The sequence below is a fragment of the Parasteatoda tepidariorum genome, chromosome X1 (assembly GCF_043381705.1).
Source record: "Parasteatoda tepidariorum isolate YZ-2023 chromosome X1, CAS_Ptep_4.0, whole genome shotgun sequence".
NCBI lineage: Eukaryota > Metazoa > Arthropoda > Arachnida > Araneae > Theridiidae > Parasteatoda > Parasteatoda tepidariorum.
Window position 1 is genome coordinate 49,599,635 of NC_092214.1, and position 13,111 is coordinate 49,612,745.

At 27.2% G+C, this 13,111-nt stretch overlaps 1 protein-coding gene across 2 annotated transcripts in view; it reads right to left on the reverse strand.

Moving 5' to 3' along the window:
- Positions 1 to 10,943, reverse strand: part of LOC107444734 (uncharacterized) — a 46,803-nt gene extending 35,860 nt beyond the window's left edge. The window contains exon 1 of one of the 2 annotated variants that reach the window (XM_016058949.3): positions 10,672 to 10,943. The gene's annotated coding sequence lies outside the window, so the exon portion shown is untranslated. The remainder of the gene's footprint in view (positions 1 to 10,671) is intronic. The other variant, XM_071187942.1, reaches the window with a different exon arrangement.
- Between the last annotated feature and the right edge of the window lie 2,168 nt (positions 10,944 to 13,111).

The window sequence follows — 13,111 nt, forward strand, 5'->3', positions numbered from 1 at the left end:
GCTATGACACTTTTTGATATAAGCGATGACAAATCTTTTATATCAATTAATGTTTCAGAAATCTATCTTTCATAAGACAAAATTTTTAATAATGAAACGAAAAAGTAAGTAATAAAAGTTATAAGAAATTGCTTGCTTCCAGAGAGTCCATGAGAAAAAAAAAACTTCTTAATTTGTGTAAAAAATAGTGAAATTTAAATAAAAAAAACGAACTAATTTAATGTTTGTTATTAATTAAAAAGGGGGAATTGATAGGTTTCATTTCTCAATAAAATAAAGAATAACAAATTTAGTGGGGTGAACCTGTTTAAATCTTTAAAGAAGATAATTTTAAACAATTATTTTCAAGTTTCAACAATTAGCAGTATTAAGTCTATGGTTTAATTTTATTGAGTTGTAAGAAATAAAATGCCATGTCTATATAGCATACTGCCGTGCAATTGCAAAATTAATGTATTTCACTAAACATTCCGAGAAAAGTGGCTTGAGAACTATTTTTTTCTGTTTTAATGCTATAAATGCTAAAATTGAATTTCAGAAAACTGATTAACAACATTTTTTTTCGAAAAATAAATTTTTTGCAGTAAATAACTTATCAGACAAAAATTAAAAGATAAAAATCTCACTAATGTAATTTTTGACACTTACTTCGATTTTCCTATTGCAAGACAGTATATATATTTCTTTTGCACCGATTGAAAGTTTAGATATCACTTTTCTATTTTTATTTCGTATTTTATAGCCCTAAAATTTACGAGTGTAATTCTTTGTGATCGTAATAAAATTCATTAAAAACAACGTTTCAATAATAAATAAGAACATATCTTGTGGCTATCATTCATTGTAAAAAGTGTAGTATAATACCTATCTCGAAAAATAAAAACTCGAAAAATTGTGAGAATTATTACTTTATTTCAAGTTTATGTCAAAACGAGTGTTCTCACATACTTTAAAGGGTGTGTAGTTAAATCTTAACAGCAACAATTGATAAAGCTTGCAATTGATAAAGCTTGCACCAATGTGAAGAATGTTAAATCTTACACCAATCTTCACTGTTGGTGATAAACGTTGCGTTTTTAGGAACTCCGTACACTTGGCGAATAATTATCGTATTTTTAAACTATTTAATTAAATTCGTGTGTGAAATGATGTTAGTTCACGTATTAAACGAATAACAAATGCTTTTGGACGATTATTAGAAGTTTACAGCCAATTAATTGGCAATTTCAAGAAATTGACAAAATGGAGGTTTGTTTGCATGAAATGTACTTCTTATCGTATTTAATTGACTAACTCGCCATAGCCCATTTAATATCAAGCAAGTTTCAATCATCTTTCCAGTTTGATACAAAATACTGATTGTGGTCAATTATTGTTAAGTCATTTCAATTTTCTTGACGGATTGATTTGACAATCTACGTATGTAAACTGTTATAAAATTCATGTATTATAAATGCAACTACATGCAAATCTCATAAGATTTGCATATATCTGCAAATAGCTTTATAATATTTACTATTCACTTTGGTTTTGTTCGAATTTATATTAATATTTTTCCTGTACTGTGAGTATACTTGATAAACAAATTAATTTTAATTAAAAGAAATATTATGTATATGCATCCTGAATTTATGATTTTTACTTTAGATTGTATCGTAAAAGTAACTTTACACATCATTATATGTATCATATCTTATTGTAATTAGGAATTTTAGAGTTACTGGATAACAAACATGGTTGCAACTACTATTCTAGGTCTATCACTACACCAGGAACTATCTTTGGTTTTGCGTAATGTAGTGTTTCCCAAAGTGTGGTACGCGTACCCCCAGGGGTACGAGAACAGTTTAGAGGGGGTACGCGTTCTTATGCGAAATATCTTGCAACAAACGAAAATTTAAAAAAATTTTATTCAAAGACAAAGCTAGCCATGAAAATTTACGATTACGTATTTTTCTATTGGCAATTTTTTTGCAGAGTTAACAGTTAATATTTAGTGGTGTCAACAGCCAGTTGTGATTTTTAACTTTTGCGCACTTTTTTTATAGTAAAAAATAAATTAATTTTTAATCAGTGGTACACAGCGTTACGAAAAAATTTAGAAGGGGTACACAAAAGTCATAAGTTTGGGAAACACTGTAGAACACTCAGTAAAACACCACTTTGGTGTAAAGTAGTTGCTTCCATTTTTGGTGTTCAGGTACACGAAATTTTTTTACAGTGTATGTGTGATACATCAATTCTCTATAAAACAAATAAATGTTTTAATCTTAATAAGAACGAACAAAAAATATTACGTCGTAAATAAACATTCTTTTATAACTAATATAAATTAAGGTAAGAAATTTTCTTCCGGTGAAGGGCTAGATAAAAAATGACTGAAATATGGGTTGAACGCGGAAGAAATAGAATGATTTAATATCTCAACTACATTTTTGTCACAATTTCTCAAGAAAAGATGCAGGGGTTATATAGATATATAGTTTACATATCAATTGATAAATATACAACGCATTCAAAATTCACAAAAAATAATTTAAAACTACCATAAATTGGATAAAAAAAATGAAATTTCATATAAATAAACATTAAAAAAAAACCATACAATAGCGAACTTCACCAACTTTTTGTTATATTTTTTCACTTCAATACATTTTTGAGATCTAATCTTATTAAATTTAGTGCATCGAATCCCCTTTTAGCGAAGGACTTTCCAGATGCTATAGATTGATATTATTAAGTTACAATGAATTTTAAGATAACGAATTGCTTGCAAATGTACATAATACTTGTACAGTATGTGTTTCATATAAAATTCCTGGAGTCTATAGAATACGTAGAAAATATATAGAGACTGCCTAAAAATGAATACATTAAGGACCATTCCACGTGACAGGTAAAGACAATTTTAAAAGCTTATGTTTATATTTTGAGTTAAATCAGTTAAAAAATGTTTGAAAAGTTATTTAATTATGTTTATCTCTACCTTTGCTTCAATAATTAAGCAGAAATATAACCTACAAGAGCTTTAAATTAAAAAAACAAACAAATGTTACAACTTTGTGACGCGTCTGACTCGTTTGGGACATGGGTTTTCACTTATTTGTATATTTTTAAAAATTTCTGTGAATATAGTTCCATTGTTCCATTGATTGAGTCTTTTTTTTTCAGTTAGAAGACATTAAAATAAAACATAATACTTAATTATTATGATGAATTTGGAATAATTTTACACGGAGAATTTTTTCCCCTCTGGGACGGGTATGACATTTTGCAAACTTTACAATTTGAGAAGCTATTTTGTGGTAAATTATTGATCTTGATAAATAATAAACTGGTCTGGATAATATTTAGATAATATACAAGCAAGTTTTATTGGAAATAGAACTTGCATATACAATTATTTTAAAATTTGTAGTGGCTTTACATTTAAAAAGAGATACTGGGGCAACTTTTTTGATAAAGAGAACAAAACTTTTGTTGTATATATGCAAATATTTGATTTTGCCTAATTCGGGTGTGGAGATTTCGAATCTGAAATTAGTTTTGCTCCTGAAGCTACAGATTTTTTAATGATATTTTTAGTCTATTTTTTGTCGAAATGTACAAGTTTAAAAACGTTATGAATAACAGCGAGTCGCATAAATGTCACAACTAACTTCGAAGGGAGTTAGAGCACATTAAAATCGCATAGAAACCCATGCCCTGAAATGTTATCATACGCTGCTAGGGGTGCTTCCCCTATTATGACTTGTTCAGAAGCACACGAAGAAACATATGAATTCTTTTTCTAATGTTAACGAATACTTATGTTCCGTATCACTAATCCAATACAAATTTTTGAATCGAAAAGAGTTTCATTTCTGCTTTGTTTCAACTAATTAATTTTAATTCTGTTTTATCATATTCTGGTAGTTTTGACCATACTTTTCTTCTTAGTGTCCTACTAAATAATTTAAAAAATGCGTCTCATTTTTAAATCGAAGAAACAACTATTAGATAATAAAAATATCTTACAAAGCCGGTTTCAGGCAACATGAAATGCCATTCCAGTAAAAAGTTCCAAATCAAAAAGAGTTTTGTTATATTTTTGCTCTTAGTTTTAAAAAGTTATTTTGAATTCTGTTCACAAAATCATGCCTTTGCGTTCATTTTTAAATAATACTTATTTTTTTATGCTTTCTGTAATTCTTATATATTAAATTCCAATCTATAACACTCATCAGAAAGGGTTTAATATTAGTCCAACATGGATTAAAAAAAAGTTTGGTCAAATTGCGGTAATGGTAATGGTATGTATGGTATTGCTATTGTATATTTATTTAATTCTGGTAAAAAAAAACTATTATTCTGGTTAACAAAACCAAAATATACGATATTGAAATCAATATTTTTTAATTTTTCTTTTCATATGGTAACGGTTTACTCAAAATTCTGGTTTTCATAATTACGGTTCTTATTATCACACATTCAGTAAAAAATACAAAACTGAAAAACAAATGTAAACAAATAAATGGTTTTTATGCCATGTTAAAGTATCATAATAAAATTACCAAATTTTACCACACATATTTAATATCGCATTTATAGAACCATATTTTATTTTTAATTTTACCAAAACCATTACCAAAGCGCTGATCGAGATTTTTGGTGTTCTTGTAGAGCCAGGAACACGGTAAATTTTACCATATTCTGGTAGTTTTGTCGATATAAAAAATTACTTATAATAAAATTTTTTCTCAGTGTACTAATAAATATTTTAAAAAAAAACACGTATCATTTTTAAAGCGAGAAACAAATAACATTAGATAACAAGAATATCTTGTTTACGTACAACTTGTAGATAAGATCAGCTACGGAAGAGTGCTCATTAAAAACAACATATGCGTATCTCAGAAGCAAGGACTTATAAGTTAAGAATAAAAATAGATTATTGAATGTATTCAAGCTGTTATATGAAAATATTCATTAATCTTTTGTTAGAAAAAGTTAAGTTTATTAATGTATTTGTTTGTTCGTCTTATTATAAGATGATAAAAAAAACATCTTTATAAACATAACTTCTTTCCTTACAAGCAAGAAAAGAAATTTAGGTAAATTAAGATTTCTAAATGTAAACAAAAACTAGTTGTATATAGGATTATTATGATGAGTCATTTACTAGTACAAACCGTTTTCCAAGCATGTAATTCAGGATTGGTGAATTTTAAAATGTAAGAAAATTTTTCTTCTAGGTAATATAAATTGCAGTATATTTTTTCTAGGAAATATAAATTGCATTAAATTTAATATATATAATATGTGTATACACTATACTCGTTTGCAAAATTTAACTTCATATTTTCATCAAACGCCGAATAAAGGTTAAAAAAAATCTATTTGTTTCAACCAAATAATATGAATTTTGTTGTCAAAAACGCGCCCCCATATTTCTTTTTCGGTATTATTTTATATTTCCTACGTTTTCTGTACACCTATGTAACTTCCCCGCCAGGAAATAACACAGATCAGGAAGTGCTCCAAGGGTATAAATGTCATTTCTAATTTCAAATAATCTTCAAAAATGATTACGTTTATTTTTTAAAACGAAGAAATAAATAACATAAGATAATAAGAATATCTTGTTTACGTTTAACCTGATGATAAGAACAGCTACAGAAGAGTTTTCATTAAAAACAACATATGCGTATCTAAAGATCCAAAGACTTAAAAGTTCAAAATAAACAAAATAGATTATTGGAAGAATTCAAATTGTTATAGTATAATGTTCTTCTTCTAATTTCGTTAATCACTTGTTGGAAGAAAAAAAGAAAGTTTATAAACTTATTCGTTTGATCTTCTTATTATAAGATGATGAAAGACGTCTTATGTCTTTTTCATGACAAGCAAGAAGAAAGACTTACATAAATATAGATTTTAAGACGTAAATAAACAACTTGTTGCTGATAGAATTATGAGGAAGAGCCATTAACTCGTTCGAAACGTTAGAAAAGAATGTAATTTAGAACTGGTGAAGTTTTAAGTATAAGTTAAAATTTGATGACTTACTGTAAGTCACAAAAAATAAAAAAATAATAAATAAATAAATAAATGGATAACAAGTTTGAGATAAGGTGTAGTATGTAGTTCTCATTTCAGCAAACGCTTCAATTTTAAATTTTATACCAGAGACGATCTTAATTGTTTTGCATCTGCATTTGTTTACGAATCAGGAAATGTTTCCACCATTTTTGGTTTCACTGTGGTAACAGAAAAAAGGACTTATCACTGTTTCACAATATAAATCCTTCATTTGTTGTATTAGCCTTTATAAGTTCATTATACTAAAGAAATACACTAATTGTTCTAATCAATTGCTAAAAAATACAAACTATTATAAAAAAAGTATAAAAAATTAGAACAATTTGTAAGTCGAAACGTGACTTATGTACCTTGAATTTTTTTTCTCTTAAATAAAAAACAATATTATTAGGCCTTAATAATAATGTATAAAAGTGAAATTTAAAATCATGTAAAAGAAACTTAGTAATATTAATTACAAATACATTATAATTACATACAATTTTAATTATCATTAATTATTATTATATTTTATTTATCATTATATTTTATTTATAATTAATTTACATCTAATCTCATAACCGCATTATAATTACATCTTAAAACTAATAAAAAAGAAATTATTTTAAAAAAATAGATAAAACTTTTTTGAATAAATTATAACAAAAAAAAAACCTTTTATAAAACTTTAACTTTTTCTGACAAAGATGCAATGTAATATGCCTTAATGATAAAAACGTTATATAAAAATAGAAATTTTAACTATGTAAGTAAGGTTGAACTCCGACCCACCCCAGGGGGGTATACGGAGATAAAAGTAAAATTATTACAATAAAATTTCTCCAAAAACTAAAGTTACAGTAAAATTTCGCCAAATGACAGTGGTGGTGATCAGTTAAAAGTGGATTAACAATAAAGTTTGACAATTAAAAACATGTGTTAAAGGCAATGAAACCCAATAGCGCCGGTGTAAATGTCGAGAATTAAATGATTATAATAATAAGGAAACAAGAGATAAAAAATCTCAAAACTAAAATCAATGAAAGCTAAAAGTCCAAATAGTAAATGTCTAAAAGTAAAAGTCTGACTAGAAGTCTATGAAGTCTAAAATCAAAAGTAGATAAAAATTCAAAATGTAAGGCTAAAAGTTGATTAGTAAAAATTAACGATGACATGCTCTATTGTTGGTTCATGACTGGGGCTAGTTGATCTGGGGCTAGAATGTCCTCGAGGGTTTGTTTAATAATTTGAGTCACAATTTTCCTGCAGGTCAATATAGCGAAGAATTGATGTTCCTCTTCGCAATTATTCAGATTACTATGTAAATGAGACTTCATAATTTTTATAAGAGTTACAGATAAAAACGTTATAATGATAAAAGCGTTACATAAAAATAGAAATTTTAACTATGTAAATGAAACTTCATAATCTTTATTAGAGTTACTGAAAAGTCAATTAATAGCCAAATCTACATAATAAAAATTAAGGTAGAAATTTTAATTATGCATACTTAGAATATAAAATTATTTAATTTTATAATTATTAAAAATAGTCCACATCCCTTTTAACTGATCTCAGTATTTATAAGAGTTAATAATTCTTACATTACATATTTCTACCGTCACCTTTTTCACTATCTTCAGGACTGTATCAAGTTGCAAAGGGGCCTGGGGCCCAAACCATTACAAACTAGACGAAATTAATATATATTTAGTTACAAATGACATTTTTTAATACATTCTAATTTCAATTATAAGAGTGTTTTACTAAAAAATTGAAAAATAAACGAACACACTATTTTTTTTTTGTTTATTTTTTGAATAAATCTTAATTTTTTTTTATTTAAAAATTTGTAAGGAAATGTATTTTAAAATTTTAAATGTATTGTACATTAAAATATACTCACTGTTCGGAAATCTGAAGAAAAGGATAATAATTCATAACATTAGAAAACTGGGAGGAGGCAGCAATGAAACTTTACTTAACACCTCCACGCTGAGAAACGATTAAATTAAATATGACCAAAATATAGATTGCAATTTTTTTATTTTATTTTATAGCCGGCATTGAACAGCAGGCCCAATTATGAGTTTGCAATTATCAATGTTCAACACCGTAGCCTTATAATTTTGTACCCAACCCAGAAGACAACGGAACTCCTGGTCCAAGCATTGGACAAACTAGCTTTCGTGGAGGACTTTTTGATGGAACTAACGCGTATTTGGGTTAAATGGTGATTAATACATCCAAGGGTCTGTCCAGACATTTTGTGAAAGGTCCGTTTTTCGCGAAATTGTGAAAAAATTACTCACATTCTTTCAACCAGGGTTCGCTTTTATGAATTTGTGCAAATAGGGTCCGTTATTGCAAAAAAAAAAAACTTTTTTAAGGAGTTTTTAAATTGTAAAGACATACAAGATTATGCTCAACACTTTACAATTATAATGAAAAATATTAAATTTTAGAAAATAAACAACAATTGCTGCTTCTAAATTAGAGATGCAACATACAAATATTTGGTATTTAGCCTATACTGCTGAACGCAGAATATTAATTTCGGACGAATAATGGAAGAATCGTCTGCCGAAGACAAAACTTAATTCGTTTACATCCATCTTTCTTGTTTTCTGCCCTGGGAAGGGTTTAGTCGATTAACAAAACAGTAATGAAGATAAACAAATTTGTGAAGGGTCCGATTAAAAGAAAAATCATTTTGTGAAAGGTCCGTTTTTAAGTTAAAATATTTTGTGAAGGGTCCGTTTTTAAGAAAAGATATTTTGTGAAGGGTCCGTTAATGGACCCAAATTTCTTCTAAACAGACCCCTGAATACATCCCACGGTTAGCTCGATGGCAAGGAGATTCTAACTCATGATCTGTTTACCACTGAAGCTATCGGTGCGAGATGGGAGCAGAATTCGTGCCAACCAGCTACCACTGGGATTCGAAACTGGGTTACCTCATAAGGAGACAAACTCTCAATCCCCTGAGCCACCGCGGTTCAGAATGTAATATTATAATGCCTAAAAATAAATTTTCAAAAATACAGTTTTATTTCTTTGAATTTTGGGGAGCCCTAGGAGGCCCAAATAAATTTCGAGGGCCAAGGGCAGCAGCATCCTGCCTCCCTCTTAATCATGTACTTAATGTCTTTCCTATTTCTGTTAGTCGAAATTTGAAGGAAACGCTGCTTTTGATCGCATTTCATACATTTTTATCATAATGTCATCATTTGTTACTAAGGTTCATGATCATATTTAATGCAATAAAATAAAAAGTTGCTGGTAGCCGAAAATAATGAAAGTGTTTAAATATTAATTTAACTTAAACGATTGTTCATTTTAGACGATTTCAATTAGCAAAGAACAAGCAATCATTTTTAATACAAAGAAAAATATATGGTTGTTATTTTGTTTTTGAAAGAATTACATGCTTAAATAGAAAAGTGAAGATTTTCTTTTAGGAATGAAAGAATTTCCTAGTCTTAAATATCGTTTTCTAAAGTTATCGTGGAGGATTTGAAAATTCCTTGTGCCTCAATAAGGCGCAGCAAATTTTTAACGATAACACGCGAAGACTAGCTCAAGAACTTCTTTTTTAACAAAAAAATAAATGGAAAAATAATAATTTTGCTACCAGGAATATGGTCAAACTGAAGTAAAAACCTTAACACTTGAATTATACTAAATTTTGTAAACTTTTACAAGCAATTTTTAACTATTTGGTTTTCAGATATTAATATTTTTTCGATAATTGTGAATAAATGTTGTATAAAATGAACATAATAAAATCAAAATATCGTTCAATATTGACTGACGTGCACCTAAAATACCTAATTTTGTTAGCATTTTCAAAAACTTTTCTTAAAAGATGAATTATAACTATTTAAAAAAAAAAAAACAGAATTTTGAAATACGCTTTAATTACTGTTGTTATAATTATTCATGTCATTATATTTATTTAAAAAAGTTGATGTAAAGCGACTAGGAACCGGTTCAATAATTGATTCACTGTAAGTTCCCTACTAGACAGATTTGGAAGATTTAGGTTCACCCAATGAGCAGATTAGACAGATTTATTCATACGGAGTTTTTTTAAATTTTTTTTATTAATAATTAAATGCTTGCAGCAAACAAATATGAAATATTAAAATAAAAAAATAATAATAAAGAAATAATAATAAAGAAAGCTACACTTAAAAATTATAAGGATCGAAATGCGAATGACATTATTTTCCCAGAATTATACATATTTAAAAAGGCATTTAAAAAATTTATGAAGACTTAAAAAAGCCTAACTTAACTACATTTCTAAAAAACATCTTAAATTTATGAGGTATTAAAACTTAACTGCAAAAAAATAATCAAGTACAACTCATTCTCTTATTACCATTCCAATAAGAGTAGACAAAACACAAAAATAAATAATCAATTTATAAGGAGCAATTCTTAACGTTTCTAACAATTCATATTTTTAAGTTTCCATCATTATTGATTAATATCTATAAATAGATATTCCAATACAAATATAAAGGTATTTAGGAAAAAATATATATTTATGTTTCTTCATCACAATTAAGGTAAACAGACAAAACGTATAAAAACTTTACTTACTGGAGCTCCCTGGTATTAGTAATATAGACGAGAATAAAGAAAAGTTTCAGTTTTTTCACCAGGTCGGGCAGATGTTTATCTCGCTCTTAGAGCAACACGCAAATTTTACCTTCAGTGTTGTTGTTAGTGGTTTATCCTAACAGCGGAGGAGAGATCTTGGCGAATTTTCTTTGCGCCAAGGGATTTTATAGTAAATTTTCAATGCGGGATTTCAAAAGAACTAGCTGTGTGTTGTACGATTGATGCTTGGCTTTATATAAAGATTTTTCTTCTATGGGAACCGGTTTCAATGAAATTATAGAAATATTATTCGAAAGTGTATAATTTTGCCGGCTAGATAAATTAGAATTTTTTTTTCTTTCCTTGAGTGTTGGTTTCTTAGTACAATGATGAATCATCTTGAAAATGGGAGCTGAGGGTTTATTAAATTAATGCATTTTTCACATTTCTTCATTTTATAATTGTTTTTTGTCCAAATAAAATTTAATTAAAATATAGTCGGGATTCTTCTCAGGAAATCGATCAAATTATATATTTTACTTACCATCACTCATCATTTCTATAAATTCTCAACACTAACACTTTCAGTTAACTATTCATTGCATTTTTTACGTTAAAAATGATATTCATTAAAATTAATTAAAAGTGAAATTTAATAAATTCGTAAAAAACATTTTCAGTTCATTTATTTAATTACAATTTATTAATTTATAATTTTGATTCGCTCTTGGGTGGCCAGTTTTTTTAAGTATTTTTCTTAAAATTAATTTCAGATATCATATGAAGTGAAGTTAATATCTTAAAATATATTTATATTAATATTTTAACCATTGCTTACGTACTCCGCAAAAATTTTCAAATTTGTGTGAAATTTATTCAACTTAGTAATCGCATATCATTGTTTTTTTTCCCTTTAGCCTAGAAAATCAGGTAGGACCTATAGAATTTCTAACCCAATAGATAGAACAAGAGCAAATGTTTTGTTTTGTAGAGATTATATAGCAATTTTTATTTTTTATTCAGTTAATATATTTATTATTTTCATTAAAAATATTAAAATTACTGATGTTACTACATCTTTTATCTTGTTTTAGTACTGTTGAAAATTCTTAATATTTCTTTATGTTCTTCAATTTTTGAAATATTGCATAGGATATAAAATCTCAAATAATTTTTCACCGAGCACATTTGCATCTTTTTTTATTTTTTAATTGTTTGCCTTAATTTAAAACACGAAATTCTTTTCTTCATGTCATTGAAACAAAAATTGGACCAATTTGCTTCTTGTAAACTAATGTAGTCTAGAACATGAGCTTGAGAATTAGTCAAAAAATAACTAATACTTACTGTCAAAATTGTAATAAAATTAAAATTGTAACTGAGGCTCAAATAAGATACAGAAAATGTATAATCGAAAAAAAAAAGAGATTGCAATTGCAAAAAAAAATAAATAAATAAAAAATAAAAAGATATTGCAAGACTTTTCAATAAAGGTTTTTATAAGCTTAAAAATATACAGAAAAAGAAAATTCAATGACAAGTAGTGATAATAGGGAATTGAAGGCGATTTTTACATTAAAATTTGATCCAAAGTGTTTATAAGAAACAAAAAATTCTACCACAGCACATTTATTCATAATCAAGTAGAAATGTAAAATCCATTTCAATGGTTTACTTTCTCACTTTCGAATTCCGTTAATGCTAAAAGAAACATAATCGAGATTTCAAGTAATTATTTATTTATTTGTCGGCTAATATATATTAATATTTTGTCAATCACAAAATTGCAACCACCGATAAACAATGTTTCTCCTTTTTTTTAGCAGTCGAAAACTTTAAATATTTCCTTCACTTAGCTGAAATATTGAATTTAAGTTCTAAAAGCAATGTCAATTTTCCAATAAAGAGGAATAATGAAACGCCTTACATCCTTTTTATTTTTATTATTCTTGATAATTTTATTCACGAGATTGAAAAAATACTTCCTCACTCGCACATAAATTTTTAAAATAGTCTATAACTTTATTGAAGTGAAACTCTCTTTCTCTTAACATTAAAAGAAAGTTACTGTCGCTATCCCTGTTATTGCAGAAAATTTTCCCTGAGCCTGTTACTCAGCCATAATTTAAAAACTGCAAAATGGAACAATACGAAACTTTGCAGATATCTAAAGAAATGTTTAAACAACACTCAAATACCATTTTTTTTGTGCAGTTATTAGGGTTTGAGTTACTTTATATTTAAGTTGCATTTTTTTTCTAGTTTCGTTATTCAGTTAAAAGCAAACCATTAACAAGAAAATTAAGGCTTTTTATAAAGAGTCACGTTTTCATATGCTTGAAAATGTGTAACGCGTCTCACTTTGTATTGAGTCAATTAATTAACAAATTTAATATTTACGGTATTTTGGTTTCTTCAATGTAAAGGGATAACTAATTGA